Source organism: Podarcis vaucheri (assembly GCF_965113315.1).
Source record: "Podarcis vaucheri genome assembly, chromosome: 2".
Lineage (NCBI taxonomy): Eukaryota > Metazoa > Chordata > Lepidosauria > Squamata > Lacertidae > Podarcis > Podarcis vaucheri.
This window is the reverse complement of record NC_138760.1, coordinates 102,417,868-102,441,726: the sequence shown is the minus strand read 5'-3', so window position 1 is coordinate 102,441,726 and position 23,859 is coordinate 102,417,868.

The window sequence follows — 23,859 nt, the reverse complement described above, 5'->3', positions numbered from 1 at the left end:
AGCCTGTGTTTCAAAGAGCCTTCGAAGTAGGACACCCTTTATCATGTAGAAGTCACTTGGTCTGACAAATATAGATTCGCTCTGTCTTGGCAGTGTTGTCCTATTCCATAGCGATAACAAAACTCTCATGCTATCAGTATTTTTTCATTAACCTTCTTGCTAGTGTCAGAGTAGTTGCTCTTTGGGTTTCTCTCGCAAGATGATCTTTCTTTCTTCCTTTTATTATTTTTTTCTCCCTAGCCCTCCATCAGGAACATGCACAGATCGGAAGACACTTTATCTCAGATGGATGTGTCAGAGAAGAAGGACAGTGCCACAAAACTCTATTGGAAGTGTCCTTTCGGTCTTCTCTCTGCCTTGTGGGTGTGCAGTTATGCTTCTCCCTTAATCAAAGTGATGATGTCACTTCATTTGGTTCCCTCCGCAAGCAGCAGTGTGATTAGAGAAACCCCAGGACATAGGCAATAAGTTTCACGGTGATGAGGCCACTGACTGAGTTCTGTGAAATGCAGATTAGTCTGCATGTTGACTTTTCAGGATAGTGAATGACTGCACCACTGGCAGCCGGTGCTAAGTGCTGGGCTTAGATCTGGAAAACCTGGATTCAAAATATGATTAGCTTTGACAAGTTCCCCTTGGACACGTGGCTAGATTGATTCATGTATTATACCAGCAGTGTCATGACCACTTGAAAATGAAACCACATGGGTACTCTTCTGTCTGAAGCGATCTGAGCAGCAGCCCTTGGCAGAAGCTGAAATCTGTTTTGCACTGAGCAGAGACTAACATCTCCTCCCCTCCTATCACCTCCTGGCTGTCATCCTGTAGCTGCTCCTGAATGAAGATTTGTGGGCTCCAACAGCATGCCTGGGATTTCCACCCAGGTTGTGGCTGAATTGTCATTTGAACTTGTGTCTCTTCTCTGGTTCCACTGCACTGAATCTCATACAGTAATTCACTTGCATTGCGCTTAAAGCTTCTTCTTTTCTGGAGGCAACTACAAGATACTGCTTTGTTCAATGGGTATTCAGAAATGTGTGTGTGCGCGCGCACACACAAACATACACGTTTTTAGCCTAAGGCAACAGGTTGGCCTGGCCTGAAGTTTGGCAGCCTCACTTATTTGTGTAACTCAACCTTATGTTCAGGAAGAGAGTGAACTTTCATATTCCATTGAGATGTGGGTCAAGAGTTTAACTAGCTAACCTTGCTCCCTTTACTGCTCACTCCCCACCGCCAGTTTGTTTAGAAGGCTTTTCTTTTTTTTTTTAATGAAAGCGGTGTTAAAGTCTTCTTTTTCCGAGTTTTGTTCCCCTTTTGCTCCAGGGCTCCCTTTTGCTGTCAAGTTCAATTAATGTTTGTTCAAACAAATGATGGAGATACCTGATAAGTGGCAGAACCTGGCTTAAAGATGCATTACATGGGCCAAAGAGGGTAAACACGTCAGCCATGAGATTGCTGCATGGGCTGAGGTCAGAACAACATCTGTTTCGCCTTGTCTACATATTCAGAGATGATTTCCTGTTTCGGAAGTCACTTGGGCATCTCACGCCTTCCTGCTTCAGTTCAGCCCAATATAATGTAATGATTATAAGCTTGAGACCCAGTTCGAAACAGAGGGTGAGAGGAAATAGCCGCAGTGTATAGAGAACAAACAGTCGGAACAGTAACTTACTAACATGGTTCATCGTTGCCTGTAGATAAATAAACTGCTGCATGTTGGTCCAGCATTACATAATATTACATATTTTGATTATTCTATAAAATTGTTTGAGATTCACATTTTTAATGCCTTAGCTCCCACCCGAGGGCAGCATGAGGTAAATTGGCCAGATTCAGGGACCACAGGGCGGGGGGGGGCACTGTGCATAGAGTCAGCAAATACCTCTTGAACAAATTGCTTCCAAGAGCACATGGCTGTACGTTTTTAATTTGCTACTTTGCTGTTATGACATCCACCCTTTTACTTTTTGGAGCATTCATTCTGAGGTGAAAATTGACTGCTTAGGTTTTTGTTAAAGCAATCTATAGCGAATATAATACGGACGAGCCAAATTATTTTATGCTTCCAAGGATGGAGATCTCTCCCCCCCCCCCATCCAACAGTGGATGCTTTGGGTTCTGAACCCAAAGCATCCACTATTTGTAAGAGTTATGCAAAGTGTATGCCTTCTGACATGACACAGTCTCAATCAGGGATGCCATCTTCTGGCAAGGTCGTGGCCCCGCAATAAGCACTTTTTTCCCCACAGCATCCAAAAACATGTGTTTTGGGGAGCCATGAAAATCACAGCCTCCAAAAAAGGACTTTTCTTAGGGCAGCTCCAAAATGCAGCCTGAAATTGCACAAGATCACAGTGACCATTTTGTCCATTGTCCTCTCATGAGAAAAAACAGGATGTACCATTTTTTCCAGGGCAGTTGACAAGTATAAAAGAGGGAGACCCTCTCTAAGAATGTTATATGATTAAAAGTTCTACTTGTGCTTATGCTGTGGGAGGTTTAAAAACAGTCTCATAATTTTTATTATAATTGGTGTGCATGTGAATCTCACCACATTCCACCATCATATTGGAAACAATGATATAAAAGGAAATTCATCTTTTAATTTCAGCTGATCACATCTGAAATATGCCTCTCCCACTAGAAATGACTGTTCTTTGTTTTGGGACTACAGTGGTACCTTGGGTTAAGTACTTAATTCGTTCTGGAGTTCCGTTCTTAACCTGAAACTGTTCTTAACCTGAAGCACCACTTTAGCTAATGGGGTCTTCTGCTGCTGTGCCGCTGCCGCCTGATTTCTGTTCTCATCCTGAAGCAAAGTTCTTAACCCAAGGTACTATTTCTGGGTTAGCGGAGTCTGTAACCCAAAGCGTATGTAACCTGAAGCATCTGTAACCTGAGGTACCACTGTACTAGCTAAGCCTTGTAACTGCTTTTTCTGTGTGTGTGTGTGTATTCATTTTCAAATTATTATGGAGCCACAGGGACAAGTAAACAATAACAAAAATTCAATAATATATCCAACTCAAGGCAGGGCACACAAAACGTTAACATATTAAATCATAAAACCTATTCTAAAATCATGACAGTGGGGGAGAGATGCCTATAAATCTGAAACTTAACTCTAGGAAATAAAATCCCATCATACTGACTAAAAATGATCAGGATCTTCCTGTCCTTTAGAGACCTGTAACTTTTGTGTTGCTGTTTTTCTGCTGTAACTAAATTCCAGAGAAATTCAGTGATTTCTTTTTCTCATATTCCCCCCCCCCAACTGTCTTGTCACCCTGACCTCCTTGGGAAGGGAAAGATACAGTGGTGCCCCACAAGACGAATGCCTCGCAAGACGAAAAAACCGCAAGACAAAGAGACTCGCGGAACGGATTCTTTTCATCTTGCGAGGCACCACTGTAAATATTCATATTCATATTTTTGTTATTATTGTTGCTGCTGCTGCTGCCGCTATTGTTGTTGTTCTCTCTTCTAAGAAAACAAGAAACCTGCTTTATGGCATATTTTTCTATCCTAAGTCAATTTGCATGTGTTTTCGGGTGGTAAAGGTAAAGGGACCCCTGACCATTAGGTCCAGTCATGGCCGACTCTGGGGTGCGGCGCTCATCTCGCTTTACTGGCCAAGGGAGCCAGCGTACAGCTTCTGGGTCATGTGGCCAGCATGACTAAGCCGCTTCTGGCAAATCAGTGGCACTGTGGGTTAAACCACAGAGCCTAGGAGTTGCTGATCAGAAGGTTGGCGGTTTGAATCCCCACGATGGGGTAAGCTCCCTTGCTCGGTCCCTGCTCCTGTCAACCTAGCAGTTTGAAAACACGTCAAAGTGCAAGTAGATAAATAGGTACCGCTCCAGCGGGAAGGTAAACAGCATTTCCAGGCGTGGGGGGGGTTGGGGGTGTTAAAATGTAGCAGAAAGGAGCCAGATCTGGCATGTCAGAAGAGGGACACTTATCTACTTCCTTCAGCTGGGCTTTGCTTGAAAAACCACATTGGACACTCCCCCCCAAAAAAATCTTAACATTGGCTGGAAGAAACAAGTACACCGGGGGGCGGGGCAGGGAAAGGTCAGTTTTGTGGAATGGGTTTTTTCATGCCAGGTGGTTTTCATTGATGGAAGAAAAACTAGAAATAGTCATGGTTGTGCCCAACGAAGTAATCGTGCAGGAACCTCTTTCTGTGCAATGGCACTTCCTACCCTTCTTCTCTTCTCACATGCCCCCATCTGTTCAGCTCTCCAGAGCAGGATGTGGAGAAGTACATGTGGGAAGTCCTAACCTGCACTAACAGGACAACTTGGTTGAATACAAACCTAAGTGACTGAGATTTCAGGACATTGTTTACCACCTTGCAACTGGCAATAAATTAGGAAAGCTGTGTTGTCGGTCTGCTCCTGTGTCAATTCTGCAATGAACAGCAACCCTGGGGTGGATTCCAACCCCATTTTCTTGGGAAAGGCTTTTTAAATCCTTCTTTCAATTATAATACCTGAATACCCTTCAGCCTTCTGCTTCTCTCACCCCTTGCTAAACTCAGCAGCAGTACAATTAGCTTTAATAGCACCAACCACTTGCATTCCTCCTTGTCATTAAGGAAAGTCATATCTGCATTTCTTTGGATTCACGGTGAAATGCTGTATATCTTTTGAACATTTAGGGTGGAGAGGAGAAAGAAGACGTCATCGACTGGCAACAGAAGGCTCAATTACCCTACAAGTAGTGCCTGAAGGATCTTTGGTTTCTCCTTTCTTTTAAACATGCTTTTCTATTTTAGTCTCTTTCTAGATGAAGTACCAAGAACATCTTCTTCACTTGTTTCCTTCCTTCCCTTCTACTGTTTCTTTCGCCTTGTGAATTTTTAACTGTACTGCAAAATGCCAACAAAGACTAGGTGGATATTTAGCAGAAGGCAGCAGAACTGTGTAAATCTTTTAAGAAGATATTGCTTTAAATCTATATCTGTATAGATCCATATAGATATATTTGTAAATATATTACATTTGGTCTAAATGCTTGAGAGCTTGAGATCAGACCCCATTCTGCAGTAGGAATAATTTACGCAGATTATTCATTAACTAACACATTCACTTATTTTGCATACTTTAAGCAAGTTGTAAGTTACACACAAATGTGGATTCACAAAGTGCTGCTGGACTGTGTATAAAACGTACACCCATTTTTTTAAAAAAAACTGTTTTATTATATTGAGTCTGGGTATTGTTTCATCAAACCCTGTTCTGATTTAGATAGTTGAAGGCTGTGTGCACAAGTCTGTGAGAGCTTCATGTGTTCTTATCTACTTTTCAAATCACATTGAACTATATCAGGAGCTGTGCACGTGTGGTCAGTACAACAATCGGATGGCATTTAGTATTGTAAAAACTGGCTTCCCTTTTTGCATATACTACTTGCAAAGGAGCTATTATGTGAGCTCTCTGCGTGAATTTAAGAGATTAGATTCAGTACCGTTTCACCCAATGCATAGTCAACTTGAGGAATTCGCTTCCACGGGACTTTGGAATAGCCACTTATTCAGATGTCTTTTCAAACAGTTTAGACAAATTCATGGCAGATGGGTCTATCAATGACCATTAGCTATGATAATTAACCAGAGCACCCATGTTAACTGGCAGTAAACCTCTCAATGCTAGATAAAGAAGATGTACAACCGGGGAAGACTTTTGCCTTATACCCCTTTTGTAGGCTTACAGGAGGCATTTGGATGGTCACTGTTAGGAGCCCGACACTGGGTGAGATGGACCTTCAGTATGATCCAGCAGGACTCTTCTTGCATGCTATATGGTGTTCCCTCCCTTCTGCTGCCTACTTCTATTGCTCATGCTTCAGTTTCACACTAACTTCACAGATCTCACTCTGTTCAGGCATGTTAAAATTAGTGACCAGATGCTGTAGGTTTACAAAAGCACTATACATAACCAGCTGTGCCATATAAATCCCAGGCTTTTTTTTCTTCTTTTTTAATCATCAAGCTGTAGTTTGTTTGTGGTGTCTCGTTTTTCCATCAGCTAGACATTCCGGTCCACACTGCCTGTTTATTTGTTGGGACTGCATATAAATTCCAGTTTATTGATGTATGCGTCCATATCCAGAATGTAAACTCGCTGTAGCCAAGTTATTGTGCATTGCCTAGGAAGACACGTCACACCAAGACATTCCTTATGACTTGCCCTGGTTATATGAAGAACTGCTGTGAGCAGTTGCCATTAGCAGTCTAAAATGAGGGACTCCTCAGCTACACAGAGGGGAAGGGCCATATCTCTACTATGACTGAGAAAAGCTTTGCCCACAATCCCAGAAAGCCACAGCTGGTTTCAAATGAAACTAGACGGACTAGAGATGGTGGACCTTTGTCGCTGCCCCAGATGTTGTGGGACTGGTGGGAGCAGGGTCCAACATCTGGGGTCCAACATCTGGAGGGCCCCAGGTTCCCCATCTCTGAGATAAACCAATGGTGTAAATCTAAATAGATAGAGGGTAGTTAGATGCACATGGTCCCCATTGAAATCAGTAGGGTGTAATTCAACTTCCCCACTGATTTCAATGGGGCCTAAGTTCAGCTCTCAGCATCTGGATTCAATCCATAGATATGTGTAAATGTGCACTTGTGTACTAGCTTTTTCAAAGTTTCTCTGGGTACACTCAAAAGTGACAGCAATAACACATTTATATCTAGAACGCTTGGATGAGTAGAATCTCAGGTTGTTCCAGACTGCTTGCACAAAGTTTGCAAGGAGGACATACAAAGTCCATTGCTTATTGAGCATTTGTTATGCTTTGTACGTGGGGAAAACATTTGCCTGCCTCGAATTCGCAAGGACCTCACCAGTTCTCCAAGAATTCTCAAAGGTTATAAATGGAGGCTCTGGGATTGCATCCACAAGCTCCTTTAGTTCTCTTGGGTTCAGTTCATCTGGCCCTGGAGATTTGAATTCATTGCAGCTTCTCCATGGCAAAGTGGTGGAATGGGTGGAGAGAGGTGTGGTGCATGGGAGCAGGGGCAGAGGAAGGGGGGTGCGGTGGGTGCAGGCCGCCCCGGGTGTCACCACTGAAGGCGGTGACAAAATGCTGGACGGCACTCACCGCAGGGCCTGCAGCGCACCTGAGCCACTTGTCTCGTCTCTCCTGGGTCCACCCACTGTTCCCCCACCTCAGCTGTAGGGCAGTTGTGTGGGAGGAGGCAGGCAGACTCCGGAGGCCCAATGGTGCTCCCCACCCCTACGGGTGACTCGCCTCGCCCCTATGGGTGGCTTACCTCTACCACTGCATGGGAGGGAAATCCTAACCCTTCCTTTTCCACTTCCCCCTGAGATTTCCACCCACAGAGCCACAGATTGGTGTTTGCCACATCAGTGGATGAAAAGCAGGTGGGTGGGCCACTGTAAGTAGAGGAGGAGTTACACACACTCACACACACACACACACACACACACACACACACACACACACTTCTCTCTTACAGATCCTAGAATAGTGGCAACTGGAGTTCCTAGATTGGCACTTGTGGCTCTCTGTGCTATTCTTAAGAGGTTTCCCTTCCCATAGGCAAAGCATTCCTGAATACTTTTGGAAATTCCATGTCAGGGAAGAATGGCAAGGAAATTAGTTCACAAGACCTTCTTGGCTGTGAGTCCTGGAAAACCTGGTCCCTGCCTTGCAGGCCTTTTCCTACCTGGCCTGGGAGGGAGGGGCCCTGACTGACTCCACCTCCAAAAGCCGAGGCTGCTGAACTTGGGCTGGGGTATTTGGGGGATGTTGGGTGTTGAGGTTTGTATCTTATTTCAGAACTTGTTGTGCCTTATGACAGTTTAGTTGTGCCGTGTAGCCCAGCAAGTGTATTGTGTTGGTGCTGAGCACCCGTCCTCTTGCCTGCTTTTGTTACGTTGTAGTTATGCATTTTTTTCCCATGTTGTAAACTGCCTTGCGCATGGTGTGAACTGTGGAAAGCCGACATACAAATAACATTATGTGTACTTACTCATTTAAAGATGACTAGCACTTAGTGCCGCTGTGGGTTAAACCACAGAGCCTAGGACTTGCCGATCAGCAGGTCAGCGGTTTGAATCCCTGCGACGGGGTGAGCTCCCATTGCTCGGTCCCAGCTCCTGCCAACCTAGCAGTTCAAAAGCACGTCAAACTGCAAGTAGATAAATAGGTACCGCTCCAGGGGGAAGGTAAACGGCGTTTCCGTGCGCTGCTCTGGTTCGCCAGAAGCGACTTAGTCATGCTGGCCACATGACCCAGAAAAACTGTCTGCGGACAAACACCAGCTCCTCAGCCTATAGAGTGAGATGAGCACGCAACCCCAGAGTCGGTCATGACTGGACCTAATGGTCAGGGGTCCCTTTACCTTTAGCACCTAGTTATGCCTTTCTTCTCTCTGTACCATCTTCCAATTAACAATGAAAGCCCCAGAGCAATAGGAGGGGGAGGTAGGTGAGGGAGAGAAACTTAGTCTTGGCAATGGTATCTGTCTGAACAAGGAGGGAGGTTGAATGGCAGGCACCTGATGGGACAGACCAATATAAACAGACTTTAGATTTCTTTACTAGCCCCTTTCCATGAGCCAGTGCCTTGGCATCTGCTCCCAAACTGTTCCCAGCCTGTTCAAAAAAACTGACCTGCATATAGATTGGCCTTAATGACCAAATGTTTTAGAAATTCATTGCACAGGAACAGCTGAAATCAGTTGATTGGTTTGAACTTTATTGTGTGCACCTTGATTCCCAGATCAGTAGTAAAGGGGAAGGTCAGCTGGTAAACATTTGAGCGTTAAAAAAAAAATAGAGGAGAGATGAGTTTCTACCCATTCTATCCTGCTGTTTCTGTTCTGAGATGCAATTGGAATGAAAGAGACATCTCCTAATTTCTCAAGGCTTCCGTTTCATTCCCTTTGATGGCTGCCTGTCTGCCAGCCAGATCCAAGATGGGTACCCTTCGGAAAAGAAAAAGCTGGTGTCTTCTAGCCTAAGATCTGATTTCAATCCTATTCCTGCAAGCAGGGCATCTAATCCGTCTGTAAGGGTGGATAGGGTGATACACCTATAGCAGGCATGTCCAACAGGTAGATCATGATCTACCGGTAGATCACTGGTAGATCATTGGCTCCCCCCAAAGAAGCTAAACAACTGTGGCTCCCCTAAAAAAAAGCTCAACATTTTACCTCCTTCCTAAAAACACTCAAGAACTTTGACTTGAACCCCCCAAAAGGGGATAGATCACTGCCAGTTTTTAACTCTGTGAGTAGATTGCAGTCTCTTGGGAGTTAGCCACCCCTGGCCTATAGCATACAGGCAGAAGCCTAGTAGTGCCCCCTGGAAAAGACAGGCACTTTTTCACCTGGGACCTTCTTATGTCAATATCAGGAAGCTGGCTAAATACAGCCCATACTGCCCCCCAAATTCACCCCACAAGCAGTATGGGCAGGTGAGTGAATCCAACATGAAACCCAGCCAAGCCCTCTACAGTGGCTTGGGCCCCATGTTGCTTCTCTGTTCACACAAGGGTGACATCATCATCATCACCATCGTAATAATTTTATTGCTTCTATGCCACTCACCTGACTAGGTGGCCCCATTCACATGGGGTCTTGGAAGCAAGTGTTTCAGGAGTGCATGCTGACCATAAACGGGAGGGAGGAAAGCCACGGAAGGAAAATTGGACCCAAGTCTATCAATTCATCGTTAGTTTGAAATTGTGACTGGTCATTTTGGCATCAAATGGCACCCAACACCAAGTGCCAGAGTAGCAGTAACTCAGAACCTGAGTGGTGCTTTGGCAACTGGCACCAAGGTGAACGGCACCAACCTTCCTTCCACTGAAGTTCATGCCAAACTCTGGGTCACATTTTTCGCAGATCCAAGTTCCAGGATTCTTTTCTGCCAACTTTCAAGAAAATGCATGAAGTTCACTGTAGCTCAAGCTACCCAAGCATGACAGCACTAATAATGATGTTTTAATAGTGTCGACTGTACTAAAGTTTGCGGAAATCTGATATGTGACACTAGCGAATATGAGCAACAGCATCACCCTTTTTAATAAAACCATTACTTTAATGAGGAACTCCGTTTTACTTTACTGATAAAGACTAATGGCTTTAAAATGTGACATTATAGTGCCTGTGTTTATAATTTGAATTGTAACCAAGTTCCTTCTGATCTTTTCTTGCAGAATGCAATAATACCATGTGTTTCAGTAACCAGCTAATTGGATGAAACTGGTGGTCGGTGGTTGCTCCCATTCCATCGCACCGTATTAAATGTTTTCTGTAATGGAAGAAGAAAACAATCCCCTTTTCTTTGCACTGTCTTATAGGGTTTCTTCCTTTCTTCTCTTCTAAATGCATCTTTAACCTGCTCGCACACATTTTTGGGTTATGATGACTATCCTGGATCTGCTTAACAAGATTCACATTGTTTGGAGGGAGGGAAGGAGAAAATTCAGATGTTGACTTCACCTAGTTTTTAATGAAATCAAGCCCAAAAGAGGCTTCATAAACAAATAACAATGTTTGGAAAATAGAGGGACTCATTTCCTTTGATAGGTTGGAAGGAATTTAAACGAATCTGTGTTTATAATTACTGTCTAGTTTATTTAGCGCGAAAGAATCTACTTGTTACCATTTATAAATAAACAGGCTGGGATTGCTTTCTCATCCCGCAGCAGTTCCATTATGGTTTATTTTCCTTTTTTCCCTTTCACTACACAGGCCTCACTGTACACTTTTAATGCTTGGATTCTGTTTTTGTTCAATTACAACATATTCTAGTACTTTAACAAAGTTATTTTTTTAAAAAAAAACTTGGACTATTTTACAAAGTTTGCACCTTGTCATTATCTTCCCTATTAAAACATTTTGACTCCTAAAAAAGAAAAAGACACTGTTGTTGCTTAAAAATAGTTTTGTGGCGTGGGATTGGGGGGGAAATCTGTTGTCCACATTTCAGTACTTGGTAAGTCACCAAAGATATCATTTTTCTTGGCACAAGTTTTCACGGGCAAAGTTGCTACTGCTAGTTAATCGTAAACCCAAATCAAATTAACAGACTTTGCAGGCTCTGTCTGCTACCAATGTAGGATCTTAACATGAATTGTAAATTGGGCATTTGGACCACCTAAACAGACGAAGCCAAGCTACTAGAAAAAAGTTGAGCTTAATTTTAGCACTTTAGCACGATTACTCTTATAAGTCATCATAATATTTGCAGATCTGAAACCATTCTGTAAATCTACTTACGTTTTGCAAACAGAGAAGTAATGGTGTGCAGCTCAAACTTTTAAAGACGCAATTTAAGCATTGGTTGAAAAGAAAATTATAACAATCCGTATCTTTGTCGCATTGTGCTGAGTGTAAAGGTTTATAATGAAGCAAGTGAATGGGTTCAAACATTCATCACTGCATCATCCTTCCTTATTGCTCCCTCCAACCAAGTCTTTGTGTCTGCTTTGCATAAGCTTCCAGAAGTGAAAGTGCAGGCATGGCAAGGATTTGTGTCAATCATCTCATGCCAGGTGACTTGGAACATCTGATATTGTAAGAATGGCACAGAGAAGAACACATGCAGCAATAGTGCCCACGTGACTCAACTAATGCCAATCATGCCAGGCTGGCTAGGAACAACAAACAGGGCCTTTTCGGTGGTGGCCCCATGGCTGTGAAGTTCCCTCTTCCAAGATACATAATGTGCACCTTCTTGCTAGTTTTATGTTTTGTAAGTGGTAATAGCAGTAGCAGCAGCAGCAGCAGCAGCAGCAATAATAATAATAATAATAATAATAATAATAATAATAATAATAATAATATATTCCACACTTCCAGGGCAGAATAATTATAATAATAAGCTGTGGATATGAAAAACATATATCTATTCTTTATTTACTTTTATTTACTTAAAACTCAAACATTTTCACCAGATTTTCAGACCAGGAAAACTATAAGGTCACTCTTAACTTCAAGTTTCTCATTGGCTTTTTGTCAAAATATCCATGCTTATGTTTTAGATTGTAATGATCTTTAGTGTCATTGCTTATATAATATACCATGCAGTTTTGCAATTATTTTAAATTATTGTTGATTTTAGATTTCTCTGAAGGAGAACCTTTTTTTAAAAAAAAACAAAAACTTGTCTGACCTCATTTTTTAATTTGTTGGCTTCTGGTTCCAGAGCATGAAAGTAGTGAGACCTAAGATAGGCATAGTGTACTCAGTCAGAAAGGGGATGGGGGAGCCTGGAAACCTAAGTCCAATAAAAGAATGTTGAAGCAGTGGGACATGTTTAACTTGGAAAAGCAAAGTGTTTGAAGGAGTATGATGGTCCTTCAGATATTTGAAGATGGCTGTCACAGAGATGATGAAGCAGTTTTGTTTTCTGTTACTTCAGAGGGGAGCATCTGGAACAGCTGGGTTCAAGTGATAAGAAAAGGGGTTCGGAATAAATGTTAGGAAGTACTTCCTGGTGGGATGAGCTGTTTGACAGTGAAAGAGAGGGCCTCAGAAAGTGATGAGCTGTCCTTCATTAGAGGTTTTGAAGCAGCAGCTGAAAGGCCACACATCAGAGATGCTGTAGCAGTGATTTCTGGCACCAGCTAGATGGCCTTTGAGGTCAGCTGTGACACTATGATTGTATGGTGCTAACTGGAGATCAGTTCCCTTCAAAAACTTGGATTTTTGAAATACTCTTTCCCCCCCCCCCCCTCACAAACTCTTCATTGTTCCTAGAAGAATGTGCATGAAACCAGGATGTGAATTTAGCCTTCTTTTGGAAGTCTCGTAAAATCTATTGGTCATTTATTTTCCATAAAGTCAATAAATACATCTTACTATTTAGAAATGTATAAAGCAGTAAGCACCTTCCAGATGTGGCTGCAGACTGAATCAGAGAAAACGGCTCTGTTCTAGGAGAAGGAAAAACTGTTGACATTTCTTTGAAGTATAATCTCTTTTGTTTATTTGGGTTTTAATAGTTTCCAGAAGTCTGCTGCATATTTTTAAAGTGATGTTTCTGGCATACCTGTTATTTCCTCTGAAGTTTATGAGAGGTATTTGTTGCGTCCAACACATGCTGTCTTGCATGCTGCACTCCTAAAAGTTTTCTCGTATATTAATAGAGATAATAAGTCAATGAACGAGAATTATAAGGACAGAATCCTGCCCAAAATCACAGGTGCAGGCCTTTTCCAAGTATCTAAATATTTCTCATTCCAAATGTCAGATATGAAGTTTGCCGTTGTTTGGGTATTTACCTCTATGGTTCACACATGTGTTCAGATGGCATCCTGACTTCCACAGCATCCTGAGGTATTGAAAAACTACCTCCCATCCTTTTCTTGGACAAGGTGATGGAGAGGGTGATAGTTGCAGGAGTGTCCGAATGAAGCAAAATGTCCAGAACCATTTCAGTCTGGCTTCAGGCCTAGGTGGGGCACTGAAGAAGCCTTGGTCACCTTGAATTATGACCTTTATTGGGCGAGAGATGGGGGAGTGCTAGCCTGTCGGTTGCCCTCAGGCTCTCAGCAGCTTTTGAAGCTAGCATCATTCCTGAGTGGCCTGTACTCTGAGACCAACTGGAGAAGCTCTGCTCATGATCTCACCAAAAGACATGCCACATGATGTGGTGACTTGAGACAGTACCATCTCAGTGGCAGCGCCCTGACTTTAGAATTCTGTCCCCAGGGAAGTATAGTTGTTCCCCAAGCTGATTGTTTCCCATGCTGTCAAATTTCAGATATCACCTAGAAACATTTTTGTTCACCTGTTTTTAGGGACATGTTTTGGTTTTTCTTGCTCTGGGCTTTTTTTAACAGTGCTAATATTGCGTCACAGTACATATATTTATTTTAGTTGTCTTTTTTTGATTTTTTTGTTATTATGCACCATTGCTGTACTTGTTATTATGTTGTTCACCACCCTGGGCTCCACTGAAAAGAAAAGTGGTATACTGATAAAATTACAAATACTAATAATAATTTGTAATCTAACACAGAGCAGAAAATACCCCTGAAGTCCTGTATCCCATTTGTCACCCTACTTTCCCTCACACACTCTTATTATTCAGGTGAAGAGAAAAGGAGAAAGGCTGATAAAATGTGGACTTCCTCCTCTTTATGCCTGTGATAAGAACACAAGAATTACTATCTTCCATGTAGTTGTCAACTCCTTTTTAAAAGCCATCTAAGCCAAGGGCCATAATTGCAATTAGGCATCATGAAGGAAAGTACTTCCTTTTTTCTTAATTCTGAATCTACTGCCAATAAAGTTAGCTGAATGACCCTCAAGTCTACCATAATTCTACCATCAGGAGATGCAAACTTCTATTAATTTTCCACCTGCCGATTTGTTGCCCATGAGCCTAGTTTCCAGAGATCCTTTGGGATCTGCAGATGGGAACTTTTTTTTACTCTTGTAGATTGCCACATGGGAGGTGCATTTTTTTCTTACATTAAACAGCGGCGCTTAAATCTGCCCTCATTGTGTTCTTCATTTCTGAGGACAATTGCCCTCCAATGCCTAATATGTATGTATGTATGCATGTACACATGTATTTATTTATTTAAACCCACAGCATGATTGCTAATCACATAATTTGTCACACGTGCAGTCAGACTCTCAAAGAATCCTGCTAGTTCAGTGAGCCATCATGACTTCTCTTTCCAGAAGTGTTCTCAAAAATCCAGTATGTTCTTCAAACCTCCTTGGACTCTTCCTCAGAATTCAAGAGATGCTACCTGATGAAATGAGCTAGTTGTCTTCCTTTCTTTCAACCTTCTAAATGCTTTCCTCCTTTTAAGCACCTTTGGCATGCTTCCTTTCATTTATCTCATATTTCTGCAGCAGTCACAGTCATGTTTTTGGACGGCTGTGGACTAATGCTATTGATTCCTATGGGCTCTATGATCCTGTCTGCATGTCACAGTAAACTGGTGTGGTTGGTGGGGATCTACAGTCCACAGGCCAGTCATGGCCTACTAGGGGATCCAAACTGGCCCACCAAGCCATTTTTCCAAACCCACACCCTGCCATCAGCAGACATCACTGGTAGTATCAGCTGGTGGACAGGAAGACAGGGTTTAATTCTGCACTGACTGTGCAGCCCAGTTTCTACCCTAAGCAGCAGGACTCAGGGCTTATCCACACTTCCTCTTATCCCACTGCTTTCCCCTGGGAAAAACTGCTCTTTAGAGCTCAACGGAGCAAACAACAATTTGGATTTTCCCAGATTGCCATTCATTCCGATTGGTTGCTAAAGAGCAGGCTGGGACCCATGCTTTCTAGGCATGGCACAAGCGGACGTTTGGAGGAGCCTTCAGGCTGGAGGCTGGTGATTTAAATTGGCAAATGAGAGGTTGCTAAAGGCTTTTGCCAGCCTTTGCTAGCCTTACCCTCCCCTTTGAGGTCTCGGTGATACTGGGCTTAAAAGGGAAAGGAGAAGCCTTCTTCTTCCTTCCCTTTTAAACGCAATCTCAATGGCCCTTTTTTTCCCAGTGGTGGTGGTGGAGAAACAGGGGGCAAGCTTTCTTTTTCTCCACAGAAGGAGAGGGACAAAGCTTCCACCCCAACCCAGTAATGGAATGGAAAGAAGGAAGGCAGCAGGGCTGTGAAGCAATCACTGCTGATATGTGAAGCTCCAGAAAGAAGCACTTTCCTGGGATTCCTGCAGCAGCAGCAATGGGTTCTTCAGAGCCCCTACAAAGGTGAGCAAGGTTGCCTTCCTATAAAACGCACAGTGTCTTAATGACATTACATGATTGGAAGGTGTGCATTGTGAAACTATAGAACTCCCTCCCTCAGTTGGCTACTAACTTGAGTGGCAATAATAATAATAATAATAATAATAATAATAATAATAATAATAATAAAATTATTTATACCTCGCCCTCCCCAGCCAGGACCGAGCTCAGGGTGCCTAACACCAAATATTAAACAAGTTGATTGAAATACAACTTAAAAACAAGGTTAAAATACATTAAAATGCAGCCTCATTTCAGCAGAAACTCAAAAACTATTTGGGGGATGAAAACATCAAGTCTTCACCAAGGCTAGCTATCCAGACTGGTCCTACGTGGAACAGAAAAAAGCCAGGGAAGTCCCCAAGTAGGAGTTCCGTCACAGAAGGAAAAGGAAAAAAGAGGGGTTAGGCAAATTCATGGAGGAGGGGGCCATTGATGGCTACCAGCTATGATGGCTGTGCTCTACCACCTCACTTGGAGCTGGCAATGCTTTTGCGTAACCAGTTACAGGAAACCATGGAAGGGGAGAGTTGCTCTTGAGCTCAGGTCTTGCTTGTAGGTTTCGACAGGCATCTGGTTGGCCATTGTGAGAACAGGATTTTGAACTCGATGGGCTATTGGCCTGATCCAGCAGGCTCTTCTTATAGCATAGCTGTCAACTTACAGATTTGAAAATAAGGGACCAGCAGCCTTGAAAATAAGGGATCAGCAGCCAAAATAAGGGACCTGCAGCCTCACCTGTTCCAGGCACTCCAGTCTTCCTGTCCTCCTGCAGTCTGGTCAAACTCATGCTGGTAGCTTCGAGAACACTGTCCAACCAACTTTGTAACCAGAGGTTCAACTGAACAGAATCTGAATCACATGCACCACAAGGCCTATGCAGCCTCAACTTAAGATGGCTCCCCAGCCTGGCTTTGCGCTGCAAAGTTTGCAGCAGCACGTGCAACAAAATGGCGTCCAGCATTCAAAAAAACCCTCAGCTTGCATTAACTAGCCAGCAGGGAGGGAGGGAGAGGAGCTGCTTCCTTTGAAATTTAAGGGACATCATTTAAGGGACATTTAAGGGACATCCTTCAATAAGGGACAGCAGCGGGACATGGCGCTGGAATAAGGGACTGTCCCTCCAAATAAGGGACGCTTGACAGCTATGTCTTATATATTGTTTTTAACTATTTGAAGCGTAGTTAGCATCTGAATTCTTTTCATGATTACCTTTGCTTAACAAGTGTTCTTTCTTTTTCAATGTAGATCTTGATGTCAAGGCATGTCATAGAGCCTCAGACAGGCAGGTCCCTTAGTTTCAACCCTGTGGTAGGTAAGCCACAACGAGGAAACTTTGACTTATTCTTTTAATAATTATTATAATTACGAGTAAGTGTTAAACTAGTGGCTTTTTAAAAAGAACTCTTCATATAAAAGTTGAACATAAAAATCATTACAAATGAACTAAGTGGCGACAAAAGGGCTGACGTTGAAAAATGAAAATTATTTTGGAAGGTAAATGAACATTTTTATAAATATACACATACACACACACATGGGCTTGTAGCATTTCATTATGATTTATAAAGCGTGCTGCAGGAGAATACAATTTAATTTGATTTCAGATGTTAAGACTTGTTGTTGCCATACTCCAGGAAGCGATTGTTTTATTCTGCTAAAACAAACACACTTGGGAGCACAAATTTCTCATTCAGACAAATCAATAGGTTTTGCTACCTTTAAGAATGTGCCACCTTGCTAATAATGTGGTTGTTAAATAAAATAGCTGTATATGCACAAAAAGTATCTTGGTTTTTAAAAACACATCATTTAAACATAGCCACTCATTATAAGTGACTTTTTTATTTCTAGCACCAGGAAAATTGGTGTTTTTGCATAGAAGTATAAGGCAACTGAAAGTTTAAAAATTGAGGAAGTGAGAGGCAAAGGCTGGGCACTTCAAAATGTGAAGGCAGCATGCAGGACTAAAAAGAAAAAGGCAACTTGGATGGCTTTAATAAAGGATTAGAAAGATTCAACAAGGATGAGGTTATCTGTGGCTGTGTCTTACTTCCATTGTCTGTGGCGGTATGCCTCTGAACACCTATTGCTGGGTTCACAAGTACGGAGAGCGCTGTTGTATTGCTTTGGGGCTTCCCAAAGGCATCTGGTTGACCACTGTGAGAACAGGAGGCTGGAGTACTGGGCCACTGACCCGATTCAACAGGCTCTTACATAGGATTCTAGCAACCTTCTTCGTTTCTCCCTTCATCATCATCTACTTGCATTATCTAGATAAAGATAAAGGGACCCCTGACCATTAGGTCCAGTCGTGGCCGACTCTGGGGTTGCGACGCTCATCTCGCTTTATTAGCCAAGGGAGCCGGCATACAGCTTCCGGGTCATGTGGCCAGCATGTCTAAGCCTCTTCTGGCGAACCAGAGCAGCGCACAGAAAGGCCATTTACCTTCCCACCGGAGCAGTACCTATTTATCTACTTGCACTTTGACGTGCTTTCGAACTGCTAGGCTGGCAGGAACAGGGACCGAGCAACGGGAGCTCACCCTGTCGCGGGGATTCGAACCACCAACCTTCTGATTGGCAAGTCCTAGGCTCTGTGGTTTAACCCACAGAGCCACCCGCATCCTACTTGCATTATCTAAACATGTAAAGGTAAAGGTAAAGGTACCCCTGCCCAAACGGGCCAGTCTTGACAGACTCTGGGGTTTGTGCGCCCATCTCACATTTATTGGCCGGGGGCCAGCGCTGTCCGGAGACACTTCCGGGTCACGTGGCCAGCGTGACAAAGCTGCATCTGGCGAGCCAGAGCCGCACACGGAACGCCGTTTACCTTCCCGCTGGTAAGCGGTCCCTATTTATCTACTTGCACCCGGGGGTGCTTTCGAACTGCTAGGTTGGCAGGCGCTGGGACCGAGCAGCGGGAGCGCACCCCGCCGCGGGGATTCGAACTGCCGACCTTTCGATCAGATCGGCAAGCCCTAGGCGCTGAGGCTTTAACCCACAGCGCCACCCGCGTCCCCATCTAAACATGTACACACACCCAAAAAAAGTGGGCTACCTTTTCTGCATCCTTGCAACTCTTTCTTAGTTCCCTAGTACCAGGGTATCCTTTCCCCCTATGAACTGTGAATATACGTGGGAAATTTGATCTTTATGAATTCCAAGATGAACTGCCCTGATCTACATCTGCCAGCTTAATTTGCAGATCAGAACGGAGCTATCAACTGGCTTTCACACTTTCCAAATGTTCTGATGCAGCTCTCAGCTCAAATAGCCAATCAAAATATGTTTAATGCTTATTTTGAGAGTAAACATGTTTAGAAAGTCATATTTTGAGATCCAATATATTTAGAAAGGCAGATTTTGAAGGGAAATACATTTAGAAATGCATACTTACATGTGTTTTAAAATGGGATTTTTTGGTGCAGGTTTTTTTGTTTGTTTTGAGAATAATGTAGGGGGTAATGCAGAAGCAGGGAGGAACCAGAGTAATAGATGAGCAAAAGGGACATGGACAGGTAATAGACCAGGGGTCGGCAAATTAAGGCCCGGGGACTGGATGTGACCCACCGGGCTCATTAATCAGGCCCACAAACCTTGCGGACCCTGCCGCCCGCTCAGTCAGTCCCTGTGCTAAACTGGCATGGCGCGGAGGCCTCGCCGCGTGGGGACTGACTTCCGCGATGCTGGTGCGGCTTTGGGTGGGCTGCAGGTGCCTCTGGGCTATGCCCCTTCCTTCCCGCTGAGGTGGCCATGTATGGCCAAGAGCCGAGCGGGAGGAAGCGGTGGCAGCGGGGCTGCCTCTGCCGCCCAGGCCAGCAGCATGGGCTTTGTGCCCCACAGACCCCTGGCTGAGGCCCAGGACAACAATGATGCTGCCGAAGATGAGGCGGTGTTGGCGGCTGCGGCTTGAGTGGTGGCAGGGGGGTCCTTTCGGGAGAAGGGGCTGCTTTTGGGAGGGGGGTGCTTTGGGGAGAGGGTGGGTCTGGCCCCCCACAAGGTCTGAGGGACAGTGGACTGACCTCCTCCTGAAAAAGTTTGCTGACCCCTGCAATAGACTGATTCACACATCCTGAGTATGAACTTGCCTATATGCTGAGATCACCAGCTACAGCCCTGCTTCAGGTGTCTCCACCTCCAGAACTCAAGTGCATGCTCCATCACAGTGGATGGGTCTGCCAGAAGCAGCAAAGGTGGGCACCTGGTTCTAGGTAGCAAGACTGCAACGTCCTGTTCAGTTGCTGTTACACCTCCCCACTTGGCTGCTCAAACCCTCCCCAGCCTGCGCTGAGGCTCTTCACTCTTCAGGAAGGTCAGGGTGAATAAAATCAGTGGAAAGGGGATTTCTGCCCTCCTCCATCCCAGGTTCCCATCAGTCAGGCCTCCTCCTGTTTCCCCCTCCTCCTCCTCCTGCGTACCACAGCCTGGCATAGGAGCCAACTCCTAGGGGCGGTGGGGGCTTCGGCCCCCACAATAAAATATTTGAGGGGGCATTCCCATTCAAATGGTGTGTGTGTGTGTGCACTGTGTCATGTGATTAATTATGTGGGGCAGGGCTTATCTGGGCCCCCACAATATTTTATTCAAGTTGGCGCCCCTGCAGCCTTCAATCCAAACCTGATTCTGACCACACTGCAGGGCGCATGGAAGTTGGGAGGTGAGATGGAAGCTGGTTACCTACATGGAAGAGTTTTGGGGGTCCCATAAGATATGCTAATGTACAGAAGAATTTTGCCAATCCACAAGTGCTAACAGACACAATATATTTCATAGGGCGATCTAGGCTTCCTATTGGCTCAGGCTGGAAATGCCATCACTTTCGCTGGAACAAAACCCACTACATCCTAACTTTAGCTGAACTGTTTTGTGCATTGGGCCATATTTGTATGCCAGGCACACCACAGGAGAAAAGCATCAAGGCAAGAGCCACAACAGATGATGGAACTTGACAGGCATTACACAGAAGATTTTTTTTTAAATCCTCAAAGGGGCTCCTTGGTGTAGGAATCAGTGGTGGAAGATCTAGCAAAGGATCTTTGGTTTTAAGGGTCAGATGCATGTCCAAACAATCCCTGTTACAAAATTATTCAAATGATGCTCCTCGAACGGTTCCTCTAGGTAGCTTTTTCAAGATCAGCACTGGTGTTCATGTGTTTTCCATCAAGGAAGTCTGTGGTTACCTTCCTTATTCTGCTGGACTGGAAAAACATAGCTAATATGGTGTGATCTGGAGAAAGCTTTGATGCAAGAGCTTTACAAATAAACCTCCAGATGCCATATGGTTTACATCCATCTCTCAATTTATTTCCTATAAATGTCTATTGAATATTCCATTGAACCAACACATGTGAAACTGGAGCTGGAAAAAGAAAGCGAGGTACAGAAATGCTTTGTGGCAGCATGCGATTATCGTATTTCTTTTCCAATATTGCTACCAGCCTTAAACACACGGCAAATTAGTCAAATGCCAGAGTTCTCGAGAGTCAGAGGGAAAAGTAAAGAAACAATATTTTAAACCTTGCAAAAACAAACAGCCAGCTCGCTCACGTGTTGCAACGTAACTCTCTCGCAAACTGGCGTTGGCCCTCGCCGCTGCTGGTGTGGGGTTGCTTCATATGTTCCGTTCCTGCCATTAGAAAATTAAGAGTTCTGGAGAATTCATTTAGGGCAAGCCGAATGCTATTAAAACATCATAGGGGGGAAAAACAAATATTAGAATGAGAGAGGCTCATAGGTATATTTTTCGCTTGATTGACTCGTGGCTTATATCATCGGCCCTTGCCTTTCTTCGGTTTCATTTTGCCTTCCAACCCGACTGTAAACATATCAGGGGGATTTACTCAATAGCCCTTTCTTCTGAGAAGGCTCTCTTTTCCAAATATAACTTCCTTTACAAGTGGGCCTTCTGAAGGACTATCGAAAGACTTGGTCCCATGTTGACGTCCTCGTTCGATTTCCCCTCTGTAGCCGTAATTTTATGCACTCCATCTCTAACACTTCAGGCATGAGCTGAAATGAAAGTCAAGGAATGGCCAAAAAAAAAAGGGAAAAAAGGAAAACAATGTGCTGTCATGCTTGGAGAAAGATACAGGAGTGTGAATTTTTGTAGGGTTTTTATAATGCCTGTCCACCCACTTGCTCTGCCACGTGGCTTCCTCATGGGATTCTAACTTCCTGTGCACTGCTAATCATATCCCAGTATCCTGCGGTTGATTATTTGATTCTCTTGAGAGCCAGTGTGGTGTAGTGGTTAAGAACGGTAGATTTGTAATCTGGGGAACCGGGTTCGTGTCTCTGCTCCTCCACATGCAGCTGCTGGGTGACCTTGGGCCAGTCACACTTCTTTGAGGTCTCTCAGCCCCACTCACCTCACAGAGTGTTTGTTGTGGGGGAGGAAGGGAAAGGAGAATGTTAGCCGCTTTGAGACTCCTTCGGGTAGTGATAAAGCGGGATATCAATTCCAAACTCCTCCTCCTCCTCCTCCTCCTCCTCCTCCTCCTCCTCTTCTTCTTCTTCTTCTTGATTTCTTATTACGAAGTGTCTGACATTCAAATTAGACCTCTCTGATTGCTCAGCTAGCTAAGGCCACTCTAGCTATGGATTTAAACATTTGAATGTAGGAGTTTTCAGTCCTGCCCCCTGACTTCTCAAGGGGCCACGCTGACTCCACCCTCTCAAGGCACCATGTCCCCCTCTGCTAAGTCAACATTTATATCAGTATCATTTATGCTCTGGGATGCCAGTCACCATAGTGACAGGCAGGCCCTGGGTCTGCCTCCGGGTGACTCAGCAACCAGTGGGAGCTGGTGAAACCATTAGCCAATCAAGAGAAAGAGGGTGGAGTTTAAGTGAGCTGCTGACCATTTAGCAATATGATAATGAATTTCTGTCCAGGAGAGGACAGATAGGGATTGTCTGTGGGCCATAGTCTGACTATGTGAATGCAGCTAGCTAGGCAGGGCCACTTGATTTTTATTCTCTGTGGAGAAGTTAAATCCTATAAGGGGCTGAGTGAGTGTTGCTGGTTAGCCATTCTAGCTGAGGAAAGTGTACCTGAGACTTGGTTTAGCAGAGTCCTGTTTAAGAGTGTCTCTGGAAAGAGTTTGTGCTTTAACATAAACTTTGTGCCTTATTTATGAAACCACTGAGCATTAAATTCTCATAGTGTGTAATTAAATAAAAATACAGTTTGGTCCAGAAGTGCCACTCATACTTTGAACCTCTGAATGGACACCAGGTAGCCTTCACAGTAGAACACCTCACTGTTGATTAATCTTAAACACTACCACAGACAGTTAAGTCTAGACCTCTAATCTGTGAAATACACTGAAAGATTTTAATCTATTAACACACCCATAATAGGGGCCACATTACCCAGCACCCATCTTCAGTGTGTGTGTGTGAGGGGGTGGTCACAGCCATATTTGTAAAGTTACCTTTCTTGTAAAGAAAATGGCATGGAAGGCCATTTTGTAGAGCCAGAAGGATTGTGGCAAGGCAGTTGGCAAGATAGGAGCTGGCAGGATTGAAAGAAGGCAGGTGATAGGGTCTAAGTAATACTGGTGACAAAGTAAGTGAGAGAATGCAGAATCTATTACGTAGTTCTTCCTATGTAAATTGTACTGTTGATATAAATGCCTCAGGGCCGCAGTACTTCAAGGACTGCCTATAAGCCGACTCAAATCCTGCAATAACCATATGAGGCCTTTCTTTGGGTGCCTCCTCTACAAGAGGTCTAGGAGGCTGCAGTACAAGAACGGGCCTTTTCTGCAGTGGCTCCCCATTTGTGGAACGCTCTCCCCAGGAAGGCTTAACTGGTGCCTTCATTGCATATCTTAAGGCACCAGGAAAAAACATTTCTCTATAACCAGGCATTCAGCTGATTAACATTCTATGGCTTTTAAATGGGTTTGTGGGAATGGGGGTATTGGTTTGTTTTTGTTATTATGTGTTTTGTGTTCTCATTTTGTGTTTTCATGTTGCGAACAGCCCTGTGATCTTGGATGAAGGGCAGGATACAAATTGAATTAATTAAATGTAAATAATAATAATAATAATAATAATAATAATCATAATCATAATAATCATAATCATAATTCATAA